This window comes from Atractosteus spatula, chromosome 1 (genome assembly GCF_055471065.1).
Source record: "Atractosteus spatula isolate fAtrSpa1 chromosome 1, fAtrSpa1.hap1, whole genome shotgun sequence".
NCBI lineage: Eukaryota > Metazoa > Chordata > Actinopteri > Semionotiformes > Lepisosteidae > Atractosteus > Atractosteus spatula.
This window is the reverse complement of record NC_142706.1, coordinates 78,790,493-78,810,875: the sequence shown is the minus strand read 5'-3', so window position 1 is coordinate 78,810,875 and position 20,383 is coordinate 78,790,493.

Here is a 20,383-nt window from a genome sequence, read left to right as displayed (position 1 = left end):
CAAAAGGAATGAGTGGGAAACAATCAAGAAAAGAGATAGAGGCACTTGCATTGGAATGAGTTTCAAGCATGCTTGGGTACTCGTGTGATCTGAGTGACTCAGTTTTTGAATCCAACTGTCGCGTGGTGCATCACGACCTCAAGGCACCCCGGAGTTTCTGAAAAAAAATTTTCTGCAATTTTCACGAAACCACTTTTCATCAACTTGAATTGGGCCAAAAATCCATCACTGAAAATAAAAATTCTCTGAGTAGTGTGGAAATACTGATCCTTACCCTGCCTGGGTTGTCCACTGAGCATTTCCGCGAGCTCTATCTGAAGTTCTCTGGGCATGGGATTTTGACATGTTCCCCAAACCAAAAGGAATGAGTGGGAAACAATCAAGACAACAGATAGAAGCACTTGCATTTGAATGAGTTTCAAGCATGCTTGGGTACTCGTGTGATCTGAGTGACTCAGTTTTCGAATACAACTGTCGCGTGGTGCATCGCGACCTCCAGGCACCCCGGAGTTTCTGAAAAAAAATTTTCTGCGATTTTCACGAAACCACTTTTCTTCAACTTGAATTGGGCTAAAAATCCATCACTGAAAATAAAAATTCTCTGAGTAGTGTGGAAATACTGATCATTACCCTGGCTTGGTTGTCCACTAAGCATTTCCGCGATCTCTACCTGAAGTTCTCTGGGCATGGGATTTTGACATGTTCCCCAAACCAAAAGGAATGAGTGGGAAACAATCAAGACAACAGATAGAAGCACTTGCATTTGAATGAGTTTCAAGCATGCTTGGGTACTCGTGTGATCTGAGTGACTCAGTTTTCGAATACAACTGTCGCGTGGTGCATCGCGACCTCCAGGCACCCCGGAGTTTCTGAAAAAAAATTTTCTGCGATTTTCACGAAACCACTTTTCTTCAACTTGAATTGGGCTAAAAATCCATCACTGAAAATAAAAATTCTCTGAGTAGTGTGGAAATACTGATCATTACCCTGGCTGGGTTGTCCACTAAGCATTTCCGCGATCTCTACCTGAAGTTCTCTGGGCATGGGATTTTGACATGTTCCCCAAACCAAAAGGAATGAGTGGGAAACAATCAAGACAACAGATAGAAGCACTTGCATTTGAATGAGTTTCAAGCATGCTTGGGTTCTCGTTTGATCTGAGTGACTCAGTTTTGGAATACAACTGTCGCGTGGTGCACCGCGACCTCCAGGCACTCCGGAGTTTCTGAAAAAAAAATTTCTGCAATTTTCACGAAACCACTTTTCATCAACTTGAATTGGGCTAAAAATCCATCCCTGAAAATAAATATTCTCTGAGTAGTATGGAAATGCTGATCCTTACCCTACCTGGGGTGTCCACTGAGCATTTCCCCGAACTCTACCTGAAGTTTTCTGGGCATGGGATTTTGACTTGTTCCCCAAACCAAAAGGAATGAGTGGGAAACAATCAAGAAAAGAGATAGAGGCACTTGCATTGGAATGAGTTTCAAGCATGCTTGGGTACTCGTGTGATCTGAGTGACTCAGTTTTGGAATCCAACTGTCGCGTGGTGCATCACGACCTCAAGGCACCCCGGAGTTTCTGAAAAAAAATTTTCTGCAATTTTCACGAAACCACTTTTCATCAACTTGAATTGGGCTAAAAATCCATCCCTGAAAATAAATATTCTCTGAGTAGTATGGAAATGCTGATCCTTACCCTACCTGGGGTGTCCACTGAGCATTTCCCCGAACTCTACCTGAAGTTCTCTGGGCATGGGATTTTGACTTGTTCCCCAAACCAAAAGGAATGAGTGGGAAACAATCAAAAAAAGAGATAGAGGCACTTGCATTGGAATGAGTTTCAAGCATGCTTGGGTACTCGTGTGATCTGAGTGACTCAGTTTTGGAATACAACTGTCGCGTGGTGCATCACGACCTCAAGGCACCCCGGAGTTTCTGAAAAAAAATTTTCTGCAATTTTCACGAAACCACTTTTCATCAACTTGAATTGGGCCAAAAATCCATCACTGAAAATAAAAATTCTCTGAGTAGTATGGAAATGCTGATCCTTACCCTACCTGGGGTGTCCACTGAGCATTTCCGCGAGCTCTATCTGAAGTTCTCTGGGCATGGGATTTTGACATGTTCCCCTAACCAAAAGGAATGAGTGGGAAACAATCAAGACAACAGATAGAAGCACTTGCATTTGAATGAGTTTCAAGCATGCTTGGGTACTCGTGTGATCTGAGTGACTCAGTTTTGGAATCCAACTGTCACGTGGTGCACCGCGACCTCCAGGCACCCCGGAGTTTCTGAAAAAAAATTTTCTGCGATTTTCACGAAACCACTTTTCTTCAACTTGAATTGGGCTAAAAATCCATCACTGAAAATAAAAATTCTCTGAGTAGTGTGGAAATACTGATCCTTACTCTGCCTGGGTTGACCACTGAGCAATTCCGCGAGCTCTACCTGAAGTTCTCTGGGCATGGGATTTTGACATGTTCCCCAAACCAAAAGGAATGAGTGGGAAACAATCAAGACAACAGATAGAAGCACTTGCATTTGAATGAGTTTCAAGCATGCTTGGGTACTCATGTGATCTGAGTGACTCAGTTTTGGAATACAACTGTCGCGTGGTGCATCACGACCTCAAGGCACCCCGGAGTTTCTGAAAAAAAATTTTCTGCAATTGTCACGAAACCACTTTTCATCAACTTGAATTGGGCTAAAAATCCATCCCTGAAAATAAATATTCTCTGAGAAGTGTGGAAATGCTGATCCTTACCCTACCTAGGGTGTCCACTGAGCATTTCCGCGAACTCTACTTGAAGTTCTCTGGGCATGGGATTTTGACATGTTACCCAAACCAAAAGGAATGAGTGGGAAACAATCAAGACAACAGATAGAAGCACTTGCATTTGAATGAGTTTCAAGGATGCTTGGGTACTCGTGTGATCTGAGTGACTCAGTTTTCGAATACAACTGTCACGTGGTGCACCGCGACCTCCAGGCACCCCGGAGTTTTTGAAAAAAATTTTTTTTGCGATTTTCACGAAACCACTTTTCTTCAACTTGAATTGGGCTAAAAATCCATCACTGAAAATAAAAATTCTCTGAGTAGTGTGGAAATACTGATCCTTACCCTGCCTGGGTTGTCCACTGAGCATTTCCGCGATCTCTACCTGAAGTTCTCTGGGCATGGGATTTTGACATGTTCCCCAAACCAAAAGGAATGAGTAGGAAACAATCAAGACAACAGATAGAAGCACTTGCATTTGAATGAGTTTCAAGCATGCTTGGGTACTCATGTGATCTGAGTGACTCAGTTTTGGAATACAACTGTCGCGTGGTGCATCACGACCTCAAGGCACCCCGGAGTTTCTGAAAAAAAAATTTCTGCAATTTTCACGAAACCACTTTTCATCAACTTGAATTGGGCTAAAAATCCATCCCTGAAAATAAATATTCTCTGAGAAGTGTGGAAATGCTGATCCTTACCCTACCTAGGGTGTCCACTGAGCATTTCCGCGAACTCTACTTGAAGTTCTCTGGGCATGGGATTTTGACATGTTACCCAAACCAAAAGGAATGAGTGGGAAACAATCAAGACAACAGATAGAAGCACTTGCATTTGAATGAGTTTCAAGCATGCTTGGGTACTCGTGTGATCTGAGTGACTCAGTTTTCGAATACAACTGTCACGTGGTGCACCGCGACCTCCAGGCACCCCGGAGTTTCTGAAAAAAAATTTTCTGCGATTTTCACGAAACCACTTTTCTTCAACTTGAATTGGGCTAAAAATCCATCACTGAAAATAAAAATGCTCTCAGTAGTGTGGAAATACTGATCGTTACCCTGCCTGGGTTGTCCACTAAGCATTTCCGCGATCTCTACCTGAAGTTCTCTGGGCATGGGATTTTGACATGTTCCCCAAACCAAAAGGAATGAGTGGGAAACAATCAAGACAACAGATAGAAGCACTTGCATTTGAATGAGTTTCAAGCATGCTTGGGTACTCGTGTGATCTGAGTGACTCAGTTTTGGAATACAACTGTCGCGTGGTGCACCGCGACCTCCAGGCACCCCGGAGTTTCTGAAAAAAAATTTTCTGCGATTTTCACGAAACCACTTTTCTTCAACTTGAATTGGGCTAAAAATCCCTCACTGAAAATAAAAATTCTCTGAGTCGTGTGGAAATACTGATCCTTACCCTGCCTGGGTTGACCACTGAGCAATTCCGCGAGCTCTACCTGAAGTTCTCTGGGCATGGGATTTCGACATGTTCCCCAAACCAAAAGGAATGAGTGGGAAACAATCAAGACAACAATAAGAAGCACTTGCATTTGAATGAGTTTCAAGCATGCTTGGGTACTCGTGTGATCTGAGTGACTCAGTTTTCGAATACAACTGTCCCGTGGTGCACCGCGACCTCCAGGCACCCCGGAGTTTCTGAAAAAAAATTTTCTGCGATTTTCACGAAACCACTTTTCTTCAACTTGAATTGGGCTAAAAATCCATCCCTGAAAATAAATATTCTCTGAGTAGTATGGAAATGCTGATCCTTACCCTACCTGGGGTGTCCACTGAGCATTTCCCCGAACTCTACCTGAAGTTCTCTGGGCATGGGATTTTGACTTGTTCCCCAAACCAAAAGGAATGAGTGGGAAACAATCAAGAAAAGAGATAGAGGCACTTGCATTGGAATGAGTTTCAAGCATGCTTGGGTACTCGTGTGATCTGAGTGACTCAGTTTTTGAATCCAACTGTCGCGTGGTGCATCACGACCTCAAGGCACCCCGGAGTTTCTGAAAAAAAATTTTCTGCAATTTTCACGAAACCACTTTTCATCAACTTGAATTGGGCCAAAAATCCATCACTGAAAATAAAAATTCTCTGAGTAGTGTGGAAATACTGATCCTTACCCTGCCTGGGTTGTCCACTGAGCATTTCCGCGAGCTCTATCTGAAGTTCTCTGGGCATGGGATTTTGACATGTTCCCCAAACCAAAAGGAATGAGTGGGAAACAATCAAGACAACAGATAGAAGCACTTGCATTTGAATGAGTTTCAAGCATGCTTGGGTACTCGTGTGATCTGAGTGACTCAGTTTTCGAATACAACTGTCGCGTGGTGCATCGCGACCTCCAGGCACCCCGGAGTTTCTGAAAAAAAATTTTCTGCGATTTTCACGAAACCACTTTTCTTCAACTTGAATTGGGCTAAAAATCCATCACTGAAAATAAAAATTCTCTGAGTAGTGTGGAAATACTGATCATTACCCTGGCTTGGTTGTCCACTAAGCATTTCCGCGATCTCTACCTGAAGTTCTCTGGGCATGGGATTTTGACATGTTCCCCAAACCAAAAGGAATGAGTGGGAAACAATCAAGACAACAGATAGAAGCACTTGCATTTGAATGAGTTTCAAGCATGCTTGGGTACTCGTGTGATCTGAGTGACTCAGTTTTCGAATACAACTGTCGCGTGGTGCATCGCGACCTCCAGGCACCCCGGAGTTTCTGAAAAAAAATTTTCTGCGATTTTCACGAAACCACTTTTCTTCAACTTGAATTGGGCTAAAAATCCATCACTGAAAATAAAAATTCTCTGAGTAGTGTGGAAATACTGATCATTACCCTGGCTGGGTTGTCCACTAAGCATTTCCGCGATCTCTACCTGAAGTTCTCTGGGCATGGGATTTTGACATGTTCCCCAAACCAAAAGGAATGAGTGGGAAACAATCAAGACAACAGATAGAAGCACTTGCATTTGAATGAGTTTCAAGCATGCTTGGGTTCTCGTTTGATCTGAGTGACTCAGTTTTGGAATACAACTGTCGCGTGGTGCACCGCGACCTCCAGGCACTCCGGAGTTTCTGAAAAAAAAATTTCTGCAATTTTCACGAAACCACTTTTCATCAACTTGAATTGGGCTAAAAATCCATCCCTGAAAATAAATATTCTCTGAGTAGTATGGAAATGCTGATCCTTACCCTACCTGGGGTGTCCACTGAGCATTTCCCCGAACTCTACCTGAAGTTTTCTGGGCATGGGATTTTGACTTGTTCCCCAAACCAAAAGGAATGAGTGGGAAACAATCAAGAAAAGAGATAGAGGCACTTGCATTGGAATGAGTTTCAAGCATGCTTGGGTACTCGTGTGATCTGAGTGACTCAGTTTTGGAATCCAACTGTCGCGTGGTGCATCACGACCTCAAGGCACCCCGGAGTTTCTGAAAAAAAATTTTCTGCAATTTTCACGAAACCACTTTTCATCAACTTGAATTGGGCTAAAAATCCATCCCTGAAAATAAATATTCTCTGAGTAGTATGGAAATGCTGATCCTTACCCTACCTGGGGTGTCCACTGAGCATTTCCCCGAACTCTACCTGAAGTTCTCTGGGCATGGGATTTTGACTTGTTCCCCAAACCAAAAGGAATGAGTGGGAAACAATCAAAAAAAGAGATAGAGGCACTTGCATTGGAATGAGTTTCAAGCATGCTTGGGTACTCGTGTGATCTGAGTGACTCAGTTTTGGAATACAACTGTCGCGTGGTGCATCACGACCTCAAGGCACCCCGGAGTTTCTGAAAAAAAATTTTCTGCAATTTTCACGAAACCACTTTTCATCAACTTGAATTGGGCCAAAAATCCATCACTGAAAATAAAAATTCTCTGAGTAGTATGGAAATGCTGATCCTTACCCTACCTGGGGTGTCCACTGAGCATTTCCGCGAGCTCTATCTGAAGTTCTCTGGGCATGGGATTTTGACATGTTCCCCTAACCAAAAGGAATGAGTGGGAAACAATCAAGACAACAGATAGAAGCACTTGCATTTGAATGAGTTTCAAGCATGCTTGGGTACTCGTGTGATCTGAGTGACTCAGTTTTGGAATCCAACTGTCACGTGGTGCACCGCGACCTCCAGGCACCCCGGAGTTTCTGAAAAAAAATTTTCTGCGATTTTCACGAAACCACTTTTCTTCAACTTGAATTGGGCTAAAAATCCATCACTGAAAATAAAAATTCTCTGAGTAGTGTGGAAATACTGATCCTTACTCTGCCTGGGTTGACCACTGAGCAATTCCGCGAGCTCTACCTGAAGTTCTCTGGGCATGGGATTTTGACATGTTCCCCAAACCAAAAGGAATGAGTGGGAAACAATCAAGACAACAGATAGAAGCACTTGCATTTGAATGAGTTTCAAGCATGCTTGGGTACTCATGTGATCTGAGTGACTCAGTTTTGGAATACAACTGTCGCGTGGTGCATCACGACCTCAAGGCACCCCGGAGTTTCTGAAAAAAAATTTTCTGCAATTGTCACGAAACCACTTTTCATCAACTTGAATTGGGCTAAAAATCCATCCCTGAAAATAAATATTCTCTGAGAAGTGTGGAAATGCTGATCCTTACCCTACCTAGGGTGTCCACTGAGCATTTCCGCGAACTCTACTTGAAGTTCTCTGGGCATGGGATTTTGACATGTTACCCAAACCAAAAGGAATGAGTGGGAAACAATCAAGACAACAGATAGAAGCACTTGCATTTGAATGAGTTTCAAGGATGCTTGGGTACTCGTGTGATCTGAGTGACTCAGTTTTCGAATACAACTGTCACGTGGTGCACCGCGACCTCCAGGCACCCCGGAGTTTTTGAAAAAAATTTTTTTTGCGATTTTCACGAAACCACTTTTCTTCAACTTGAATTGGGCTAAAAATCCATCACTGAAAATAAAAATTCTCTGAGTAGTGTGGAAATACTGATCCTTACCCTGCCTGGGTTGTCCACTGAGCATTTCCGCGATCTCTACCTGAAGTTCTCTGGGCATGGGATTTTGACATGTTCCCCAAACCAAAAGGAATGAGTAGGAAACAATCAAGACAACAGATAGAAGCACTTGCATTTGAATGAGTTTCAAGCATGCTTGGGTACTCATGTGATCTGAGTGACTCAGTTTTGGAATACAACTGTCGCGTGGTGCATCACGACCTCAAGGCACCCCGGAGTTTCTGAAAAAAAAATTTCTGCAATTTTCACGAAACCACTTTTCATCAACTTGAATTGGGCTAAAAATCCATCCCTGAAAATAAATATTCTCTGAGAAGTGTGGAAATGCTGATCCTTACCCTACCTAGGGTGTCCACTGAGCATTTCCGCGAACTCTACTTGAAGTTCTCTGGGCATGGGATTTTGACATGTTACCCAAACCAAAAGGAATGAGTGGGAAACAATCAAGACAACAGATAGAAGCACTTGCATTTGAATGAGTTTCAAGCATGCTTGGGTACTCGTGTGATCTGAGTGACTCAGTTTTCGAATACAACTGTCACGTGGTGCACCGCGACCTCCAGGCACCCCGGAGTTTCTGAAAAAAAATTTTCTGCGATTTTCACGAAACCACTTTTCTTCAACTTGAATTGGGCTAAAAATCCATCACTGAAAATAAAAATGCTCTCAGTAGTGTGGAAATACTGATCGTTACCCTGCCTGGGTTGTCCACTAAGCATTTCCGCGATCTCTACCTGAAGTTCTCTGGGCATGGGATTTTGACATGTTCCCCAAACCAAAAGGAATGAGTGGGAAACAATCAAGACAACAGATAGAAGCACTTGCATTTGAATGAGTTTCAAGCATGCTTGGGTACTCGTGTGATCTGAGTGACTCAGTTTTGGAATACAACTGTCGCGTGGTGCACCGCGACCTCCAGGCACTCCGGAGTTTCTGAAAAAAAAATTTCTGCAATTTTCACGAAACCACTTTTCATCAACTTGAATTGGGCTAAAAATCCATCCCTGAAAATAAATATTCTCTGAGTAGTATGGAAATGCTGATCCTTACCCTACCTGGGGTGTCCACTGAGCATTTCCCCGAACTCTACCTGAAGTTCTCTGGGCATGGGATTTTGACTTGTTCCCCAAACCAAAAGGAATGAGTGGGAAACAATCAAGAAAAGAGATAGAGGCACTTGCATTGGAATGAGTTTCAAGCATGCTTGGGTACTCGTGTGATCTGAGTGACTCAGTTTTGGAATACAACTGTCGCGTGGTGCATCACGACCTCAAGGCACCCCGGAGTTTCTGAAAAAAAATTTTCTGCAATTTTCACGAAACCACTTTTCATCAACTTGAATTGGGCCAAAAATCCATCACTGAAAATAAAAATTCTCTGAGTAGTGTGGAAATACTGATCCTTACCCTGCCTGGGTTGTCCACTGAGCATTTCCGCGAGCTCTATCTGAAGTTCTCTGGGCATGGGATTTTGACATGTTCCCCAAACCAAAAGGAATGAGTGGGAAACAATCAAGACAACAGATAGAAGCACTTGCATTTGAATGAGTTTCAAGCATGCTTGGGTACTCGTGTGATCTGAGTGACTCAGTTTTGGAATACAACTGTCGCGTGGTGCATCGCGACCTCCAGGCACCCCGGAGTTTCTGAAAAAAAATTTTCTGCGATTTTCACGAAACCACTTTTCTTCAACTTGAATTGGGCTAAAAATCCATCACTGAAAATAAAAATTCTCTGAGTAGTGTGGAAATACTGATCATTACCCTGGCTGGATTGTCCACTAAGCATTTCCGCGATCTCTACCTGAAGTTCTCTGGGCATGGGATTTTGACATGTTCCCCAAACCAAAAGGAATGAGTGGGAAACAATCAAGACAACAGATAGAAGCACTTGCATTTGAATGAGTTTCAAGCATGCTTGGGTACTCGTTTGATCTGAGTGACTCAGTTTTGGAATACAACTGTCGCGTGGTGCACCGCGACCTCCAGGCACTCCGGAGTTTCTGAAAAAAAAATTTCTGCAATTTTCACGAAACCACTTTTCATCAACTTGAATTGGGCTAAAAATCCATCCCTGAAAATAAATATTCTCTGAGTAGTATGGAAATGCTGATCCTTACCCTACCTGGGGTGTCCACTGAGCATTTCCCCGAACTCTACCTGAAGTTTTCTGGGCATGGGATTTTGACTTGTTCCCCAAACCAAAAGGAATGAGTGGGAAACAATCAAGAAAAGAGATAGAGGCACTTGCATTGGAATGAGTTTCAAGCATGCTTGGGTACTCGTGTGATCTGAGTGATTCAGTTTTAGAATCCAACTGTCGCGTGGTGCATCACGACCTCAAGGCACCCCGGAGTTTCTGAAAAAAAATTTTCTGCAATTTTCACGAAACCACTTTTCATCAACTTGAATTGGGCTAAAAATCCATCCCTGAAAATAAATATTCTCTGAGTAGTATGGAAATGCTGATCCTTACCCTACCTGGGGTGTCCACTGAGTATTTCCGCGAACTCTACTTGGAGTTCTCTGGGCATGGGATTTTGACATGTTACCCAAACCAAAAGGAATGAGTGGGAAACAATCAAGACAACAGATAGAAGCACTTGCATTTGAATGAGTTTCAAGGATGCTTGGGTACTCGTGTGATCTGAGTGACTCAGTTTTCGAATACAACTGTCGCGTGGTGCATCGCGACCTCCAGGCACCCCGGAGTTTCTGAAAAAAAATTTTCTGCGATTTTCACGAAACCACTTTTCTTCAACTTGAATTGGGCTAAAAATCCATCACTGAAAATAAAAATTCTCTGAGTAGTGTGGAAATACTGATCGTTACCCTGCCTGGGTTGTCCACTAAGCATTTCCGCGATCTCTACCTGAAGTTCTCTGGGCATGGGATTTTGACATGTTCCCCAAACCAAAAGGAATGAGTGGAAAACAATCAAGACAACAGATAGAAGCACTTGCATTTGAATGAGTTTCAAGCATGCTTGGGTACTCGTGTGATCTGAGTGACTCAGTTTTGGAATACAACTGTCGCGTGGTGCACCGCGACCTCCAGGCACTCCGGAGTTTCTGAAAAAAAAATTTTTGCAATTTTCACGAAACCACTTTTCATCAACTTGAATTGGGCTAAAAATCCATCCCTGAAAATAAATATTCTCTGAGTAGTATGGAAATGCTGATCCTTACCCTACCTGGGGTGTCCACTGAGCATTTCCCCAAACTCTACCTGAAGTTCTCTGGGCATGGGATTTTGACTTGTTCCCCAAACCAAAAGGAATGAGTGGGAAACAATCAAGAAAAGAGATAGAGGCACTTGCATTGGAATGAGTTTCAAGCATGCTTGGGTACTCGTGTGATCTGAGTGACTCAGTTTTGGAATCCAACTGTCGCGTGGTGCATCACGACCTCAAGGCACCCCGGAGTTTCTGAAAAAAAATTTTCTGCAATTTTTACGAAACCACTTTTCTTCAACTTGAATTGGGCTAAAAATCCATCCCTGAAAATAAAAATTCTCTGAGTAGTGTGGAAATACTGATCCTTACCCTGCCTGGGTTGTCCACTGAGCATTTCCGCGATCTCTACCTGAAGTTCTCTGGGCATGGGATTTTGACATGTTCCCCAAACCAAAAGGAATGAGTGGGAAACAATCAAGACAACAGATAGAAGCACTTGCATTTGAATGAGTTTCAAGCATGCTTGGGTACTCGTGTGATCTGAGTGACTCATTTTTGGAATACAACTGTCGCGTGGTGCACCGCGACCTCCAGGCACCCCGGAGTTTCTGAAAAAAAATTTTCTGCGATTTTCACGAAACCACTTTTCTTCAACTTGAATTGGGCTAAAAATCCCTCACTGAAAATAAAAATTCTCTGAGTCGTGTGGAAATACTGATCCTTACCCTGCCTGGGTTGACCACTGAGCAATTCCGCGAGCTCTACCTGAAGTTCTCTGGGCATGGGATTTCGACATGTTCCCCAAACCAAAAGGAATGAGTGGGAAACAATCAAGACAACAATAAGAAGCACTTGCATTTGAATGAGTTTCAAGCATGCTTGGGTACTCGTGTGATCTGAGTGACTCAGTTTTCGAATACAACTGTCCCGTGGTGCACCGCGACCTCCAGGCACCCCGGAGTTTCTGAAAAAAAATTTTCTGCGATTTTCACAAAACCACTTTTCTTCAACTTGAATTGGGCTAAAAATCCATCCCTGAAAATAAATATTCTCTGAGTAGTATGGAAATGCTGATCCTTACCCTACCTGGGGTGTCCACTGAGCATTTCCCCGAACTCTACCTGAAGTTCTCTGGGCATGGGATTTTGACTTGTTCCCCAAACCAAAAGGAATGAGTGGGAAACAATCAAGAAAAGAGATAGAGGCACTTGCATTGGAATGAGTTTCAAGTATGCTTGGGTACTCGTGTGATCTGAGTGACTCAGTTTTGGAATCCAACTGTCGCGTGGTGCATCACGACCTCAAGGCACCCCGGAGTTTCTGAAAAAAAATTTTCTGCAATTTTCACGAAACCACTTTTCATCAACTTGAATTGGGCCAAAAATCCATCACTGAAAATAAAAATTCTCTGAGTAGTGTGGAAATACTGATCCTTACCCTGCCTGGGTTGTCCACTGAGCATTTCCGCGAGCTCTATCTGAAGTTCTCTGGGCATGGGATTTTGACATGTTCCCCAAACCAAAAGGAATGAGTGGGAAACAATCAAGACAACAGATAGAAGCACTTGCATTTGAATGAGTTTCAAGCATGCTTGGGTACTCGTGTGATCTGAGTGACTCAGTTTTCGAATACAACTGTCGCGTGGTGCATCGCGACCTCCAGGCACCCCGGAGTTTCTGAAAAAAAATTTTCTGCGATTTTCACGAAACCACTTTTCTTCAACTTGAATTGGGCTAAAAATCCATCACTGAAAATAAAAATTCTCTGAGTAGTGTGGAAATACTGATCATTACCCTGGCTTGGTTGTCCACTAAGCATTTCCGCGATCTCTACCTGAAGTTCTCTGGGCATGGGATTTTGACATGTTCCCCAAACCAAAAGGAATGAGTGGGAAACAATCAAGACAACAGATAGAAGCACTTGCATTTGAATGAGTTTCAAGCATGCTTGGGTACTCGTGTGATCTGAGTGACTCAGTTTTCGAATACAACTGTCGCGTGGTGCATCGCGACCTCCAGGCACCCCGGAGTTTCTGAAAAAAAATTTTCTGCGATTTTCACGAAACCACTTTTCTTCAACTTGAATTGGGCTAAAAATCCATCACTGAAAATAAAAATTCTCTGAGTAGTGTGGAAATACTGATCATTACCCTGGCTGGGTTGTCCACTAAGCATTTCCGCGATCTCTACCTGAAGTTCTCTGGGCATGGGATTTTGACATGTTCCCCAAACCAAAAGGAATGAGTGGGAAACAATCAAGACAACAGATAGAAGCACTTGCATTTGAATGAGTTTCAAGCATGCTTGGGTTCTCGTTTGATCTGAGTGACTCAGTTTTGGAATACAACTATCGCGTGGTGCACCGCGACCTCCAGGCACTCCGGAGTTTCTGAAAAAAAAATTTCTGCAATTTTCACGAAACCACTTTTCATCAACTTGAATTGGGCTAAAAATCCATCCCTGAAAATAAATATTCTCTGAGTAGTATGGAAATGCTGATCCTTACCCTACCTGGGGTGTCCACTGAGCATTTCCCCGAACTCTACCTGAAGTTTTCTGGGCATGGGATTTTGACTTGTTCCCCAAACCAAAAGGAATGAGTGGGAAACAATCAAGAAAAGAGATAGAGGCACTTGCATTGGAATGAGTTTCAAGCATGCTTGGGTACTCGTGTGATCTGAGTGACTCAGTTTTGGAATCCAACTGTCGCGTGGTGCATCACGACCTCAAGGCACCCCGGAGTTTCTGAAAAAAAATTTTCTGCAATTTTCACGAAACCACTTTTCATCAACTTGAATTGGGCTAAAAATCCATCCCTGAAAATAAATATTCTCTGAGTAGTATGGAAATGCTGATCCTTACCCTACCTGGGGTGTCCACTGAGTATTTCCGCGAACTCTACTTGGAGTTCTCTGGGCATGGGATTTTGACATGTTACCCAAACCAAAAGGAATGAGTGGGAAACAATCAAGACAACAGATAGAAGCACTTGCATTTGAATGAGTTTCAAGGATGCTTGGGTACTCGTGTGATCTGAGTGACTCAGTTTTCGAATACAACTGTCGCGTGGTGCACCGCGACCTCCAGGCACCCCGGAGTTTCTGAAAAAAAATTTTCTGCGATTTTCACGAAACCACTTTTCATCAACTTGAATTGGGCTAAAAATCCATCCCTGAAAATAAAAATTCTCTGAGTAGTGTGGAAATACTGATCCTTACCCTGCCTGGGTTGTCCACTGAGCATTTCCGCGATCTCTACCTGAAGTTCTCTGGGCATGGGATTTTGACATGTTCCCCAAACCAAAAGGAATGAGTGGGAAACAATCAAGACAACAGATAGAAGCACTTGCATTTGAATGAGTTTCAAGCATGCTTGGGTACTCGTGTGATCTGAGTGACTCATTTTTGGAATACAACTGTCGCGTGGTGCACCGCGACCTCCAGGCACCCCGGAGTTTCTGAAAAAAAATTTTCTGCGATTTTCACGAAACCACTTTTCTTCAACTTGAATTGGGCTAAAAATCCCTCACTGAAAATAAAAATTCTCTGAGTCGTGTGGAAATACTGATCCTTACCCTGCCTGGGTTGACCACTGAGCAATTCCGCGAGCTCTACCTGAAGTTCTCTGGGCATGGGATTTCGACATGTTCCCCAAACCAAAAGGAATGAGTGGGAAACAATCAAGACAACAATAAGAAGCACTTGCATTTGAATGAGTTTCAAGCATGCTTGGGTACTCGTGTGATCTGAGTGACTCAGTTTTCGAATACAACTGTCCCGTGGTGCACCGCGACCTCCAGGCACCCCGGAGTTTCTGAAAAAAAATTTTCTGCGATTTTCACGAAACCACTTTTCTTCAACTTGAATTGGGCTAAAAATCCATCCCTGAAAATAAATATTCTCTGAGTAGTATGGAAATGCTGATCCTTACCCTACCTGGGGTGTCCACTGAGCATTTCCCCGAACTCTACCTGAAGTTCTCTGGGCATGGGATTTTGACTTGTTCCCCAAACCAAAAGGAATGAGTGGGAAACAATCAAGAAAAGAGATAGAGGCACTTGCATTGGAATGAGTTTCAAGCATGCTTGGGTACTCGTGTGATCTGAGTGACTCAGTTTTGGAATCCAACTGTCGCGTGGTGCATCACGACCTCAAGGCACCCCGGAGTTTCTGAAAAAAAATTTTCTGCAATTTTCACGAAACCACTTTTCATCAACTTGAATTGGGCCAAAAATCCATCACTGAAAATAAAAATTCTCTGAGTAGTGTGGAAATACTGATCCTTACCCTGCCTGGGTTGTCCACTGAGCATTTCCGCGAGCTCTATCTGAAGTTCTCTGGGCATGGGATTTTGACATGTTCCCCAAACCAAAAGGAATGAGTGGGAAACAATCAAGACAACAGATAGAAGCACTTGCATTTGAATGAGTTTCAAGCATGCTTGGGTACTCGTGTGATCTGAGTGACTCAGTTTTCGAATACAACTGTCGCGTGGTGCATCGCGACCTCCAGGCACCCCGGAGTTTCTGAAAAAAAATTTTCTGCGATTTTCACGAAACCACTTTTCTTCAACTTGAATTGGGCTAAAAATCCATCACTGAAAATAAAAATTCTCTGAGTAGTGTGGAAATACTGATCATTACCCTGGCTTGGTTGTCCACTAAGCATTTCCGCGATCTCTACCTGAAGTTCTCTGGGCATGGGATTTTGACATGTTCCCCAAACCAAAAGGAATGAGTGGGAAACAATCAAGACAACAGATAGAAGCACTTGCATTTGAATGAGTTTCAAGCATGCTTGGGTACTCGTGTGATCTGAGTGACTCAGTTTTCGAATACAACTGTCGCGTGGTGCATCGCGACCTCCAGGCACCCCGGAGTTTCTGAAAAAAAATTTTCTGCGATTTTCACGAAACCAGTTTTCTTCAACTTGAATTGGGCTAAAAATCCATCACTGAAAATAAAAATTCTCTGAGTAGTGTGGAAATACTGATCATTACCCTGGCTGGGTTGTCCACTAAGCATTTCCGCGATCTCTACCTGAAGTTCTCTGGGCATGGGATTTTGACATGTTCCCCAAACCAAAAGGAATGAGTGGGAAACAATCAAGACAACAGATAGAAGCACTTGCATTTGAATGAGTTTCAAGCATGCTTGGGTTCTCGTTTGATCTGAGTGACTCAGTTTTGGAATACAACTGTCGCGTGGTGCACCGCGACCTCCAGGCACTCCGGAGTTTCTGAAAAAAAAATTTCTGCAATTTTCACGAAACCACTTTTCATCAACTTGAATTGGGCTAAAAATCCATCCCTGAAAATAAATATTCTCTGAGTAGTATGGAAATGCTGATCCTTACCCTACCTGGGGTGTCCACTGAGCATTTCCCCGAACTCTACCTGAAGTTTTCTGGGCATGGGATTTTGACTTGTTCCCCAAACCAAAAGGAATGAGTGGGAAACAATCAAGAAAAGAGATAGAGGCACTTGCATTGGAATGAGTTTCAAGCATGCTTGGGTACTCGTGTGATCTGAGTGACTCAGTTTTGGAATCCAACTGTCGCGTGGTGCATCACGACCTCAAGGCACCCCGGAGTTTCTGAAAAAAAATTTTCTGCAATTTTCACGAAACCACTTTTCATCAACTTGAATTGGGCTAAAAATCCATCCCTGAAAATAAATATTCTCTGAGTAGTATGGAAATGCTGATCCTTACCCTACCTGGGGTGTCCACTGAGTATTTCCGCGAACTCTACTTGGAGTTCTCTGGGCATGGGATTTTGACATGTTACCCAAACCAAAAGGAATGAGTGGGAAACAATCAAGACAACAGATAGAAGCACTTGCATTTGAATGAGTTTCAAGGATGCTTGGGTACTCGTGTGATCTGAGTGACTCAGTTTTCGAATACAACTGTCGCGTGGTGCACCGCGACCTCCAGGCACCCCGGAGTTTCTGAAAAAAAATTTTCTGCGATTTTCACGAAACCACTTTTCTTCAACTTGAATTGGGCTAAAAATCCATCACTGAAAATAAAAATTCTCTGAGTAGTGTGGAAATACTGATCCTTACCCTGCCTGGGTTGTCCACTGAGCATTTCCGCGATCTCTACCTGAAGTTCTCTGGGCATGGGATTTTGACATGTTCCCCAAAACAAAAGGAATGAGTGGGAAACAATCAAGACAACAGATAGAAGCACTTGCATTTGAATGAGTTTCAAGCATGCTTGGGTACTCGTGTGATCTGAGTGACTCAGTTTTGGAATACAACTGTCGCGTGGTGCACCGCGACCTCCAGGCACCCCGGAGTTTCTGAAAAAAAATTTTCTGCGATTTTCACGAAACCACTTTTCTTCAACTTGAATTGGGCTAAAAATCCATCACTGAAAATAAAAATTCTCTGAGTAGTGTGGAAATACTGATCGTTACCCTGCCTGGGTTGTCCACTGAGCATTTCCGCGATATCTACCTGAAGTTCTCTGGGCATGGGATTTTGACATGTTCCCCAAACCAAAAGGAATGAGTGGAAAACAATCAAGACAACAGATAGAAGCACTTGCATTTGAATGAGTTTCAAGCATGCTTGGGTACTCGTGTGATCTGAGTGACTCAGTTTTGGAATACAACTGTCGCGTGGTGCACCGCGACCTCCAGGCACTCCGGAGTTTCTGAAAAAAAAATTTCTGCAATTTTCACGAAACCACTTTTCATCAACTTGAATTGGGCTAAAAATCCATCCCTGAAAATAAATATTCTCTGAGTAGTATGGAAATGCTGATCCTTACCCTACCTGGGGTGTCCACTGAGCATTTCCCCAAACTCTACCTGAAGTTCTCTGGGCATGGGATTTTGACTTGTTCCCCAAACCAAAAGGAATGAGTGGGAAACAATCAAGAAAAGAGATAGAGGCACTTGCATTGGAATGAGTTTCAAGCATGCTTGGGTACTCGTGTGATCTGAGTGACTCAGTTTTGGAATCCAACTGTTGCGTGGTGCATCACGACCTCAAGGCACCCCGGAGTTTCTGAAAAAAAATATTCTGCAATTTTTACGAAACCACTTTTCATCAACTTGAATTGGGCTAAAAATCCATCCCTGAAAATAAAAATTCTCTGAGTAGTGTGGAAATACTGATCCTTACCCTGCCTGGGTTGTCCACTGAGCATTTCCGCGAGCTCTACCTGAAGTTCTCTGGGCATGGGATTTTGACATGTTCCCCAAACCAAAAGGAATGAGTGGGAAACAATCAAGACAACAGATAGAAGCACTTGCATTTGAATGAGTTTCAAGCATGCTTGGGTACTCGTGTGATCTGAGTGACTCATTTTTGGAATACAACTGTCGCGTGGTGCACCGCGACCTCCAGGCACCCCGGAGTTTCTGAAAAAAAATTTTCTGCGATTTTCACGAAACCACTTTTCTTCAACTTGAATTGGGCTAAAAATCCCTCACTGAAAATAAAAATTCTCTGAGTCGTGTGGAAATACTGATCCTTACCCTGCCTGGGTTGACCACTGAGCAATTCCGCGAGCTCTACCTGAAGTTCTCTGGGCATGGGATTTCGACATGTTCCCCAAACCAAAAGGAATGAGTGGGAAACAATCAAGACAACAGATAGAAGCACTTGCATTTGAATGAGTTTCAAGCATGCTTGGGTACTCGTGTGATCTGAGTGACTCAGTTTTCGAATACAACTGTCCCGTGGTGCACCGCGACCTCCAGGCACCCCGGAGTTTCTGAAAAAAAATTTTCTGCGATTTTCACGAAACCACTTTTCTTCAACTTGAAATGGGCTAAAAATCCATCACTGAAAATAAAAATTCTCTGAGTAGTGTGGAAATACTGATCCTTACTCTGCCTGGGTTGACCACTGAGCAATTCCGCGAGCTCTACCTGAAGTTCTCTGGGCATGGGATTTTGACATGTTCCCCAAACCAAAAGGAATGAGTGGGAAACAATCAAGACAACAGATAGAAGCACTTGCATTTGAATGAGTTTCAAGCATGCTTGGGTACTCATGTGATCTGAGTGACTCAGTTTTGGAATACAACTGTCGCGTGGTGCATCACGACCTCAAGGCACCCCGGAGTTTCTGAAAAAAAATTTTCTGCAATTTTCACGAAACCACTTTTCATCAACTTGAATTGGGCTAAAAATCCATCCCTGAAAATAAATATTCTCTGAGAAGTGTGGAAATGCTGATCCTTACCCTACCTAGGGTGTCCACTGAGCATTTCCGCGAACTCTACTTGAAGTTCTCTGGGCATGGGATTTTGACATGTTACCCAAACCAAAAGGAATGAGTGGGAAACAATCAAGACAACAGATAGAAGAACTTGAATTTGAATGAGTTTCAAGCATGCTTGGGTACTCGTGTGATCTGAGTGACTCAGTTTTCGAAGACAACTGTCACGTGGTGCACCGCGACCTCCAGGCACCCCGGAGTTTCTGAAAAAAAATTTTCTGCGATTTTCACGAAACCACTTTTCTTCAACTTGAATTGGGCTAAAAATCCATCACTGAAAATAAAAATGCTCTCAGTAGTGTGGAAATACTGATCGTTACCCTGCCTGGGTTGTCCACTAAGCATTTCCGCGATCTCTACCTGAAGTTCTCTGGGCATGGGATTTTGACATGTTCCCCAAACCAAAAGGAATGAGTGGGAAACAATCAAGACAACAGATAGAAGCACTTGCATTTGAATGAGTTTCAAGCATGCTTGGGTACTCGTGTGATCTGAGTGACTCAGTTTTGGAATACAACTGTCGCGTGGTGCACCGCGACCTCCAGGCACTCCGGAGTTTCTGAAAAAAAAATTTCTGCAATTTTCACGAAACCACTTTTCATCAACTTGAATTGGGCTAAAAATCCATCCCTGAAAATAAATATTCTCTGAGTAGTATAGAAATGCTGATCCTTACCCTACCTGGGGTGTCCACTGAGCATTTCCCCGAACTCTACCTGAAGTTCTCTGGGCATGGGATTTTGACTTGTTCCCCAAACCAAAAGGAATGAGTGGGAAACAATCAAGAAAAGAGATAGAGGCACTTGCATTGGAATGAGTTTCAAGCATGCTTGGGTACTCGTGTGATCTGAGTGACTCAGTTTTGGAATACAACTGTCGCGTGGTGCATCACGACCTCAAGGCACCCCGGAGTTTCTGAAAAAAAATTTTCTGCAATTTTCACGAAACCACTTTTCATCAACTTGAATTGGGCTAAAAATCCATCCCTGAAAATAAATATTCTCTGAGTAGTGTGGAAATGCTGATCCTTACCCTACCTGGGGTGTCCACTGAGCATTTCCTCAAACTCTACTTGAAGTTCTCTGGGCATGGGATTTTGACATGTTACCCAAACCAAAAGGAATGAGTGGAAAACAATCAAGACAACAGATAGAAGCACTTGCATTTGAATGAGTTTCAAGCATGCTTGGGTACTCGTGTGAT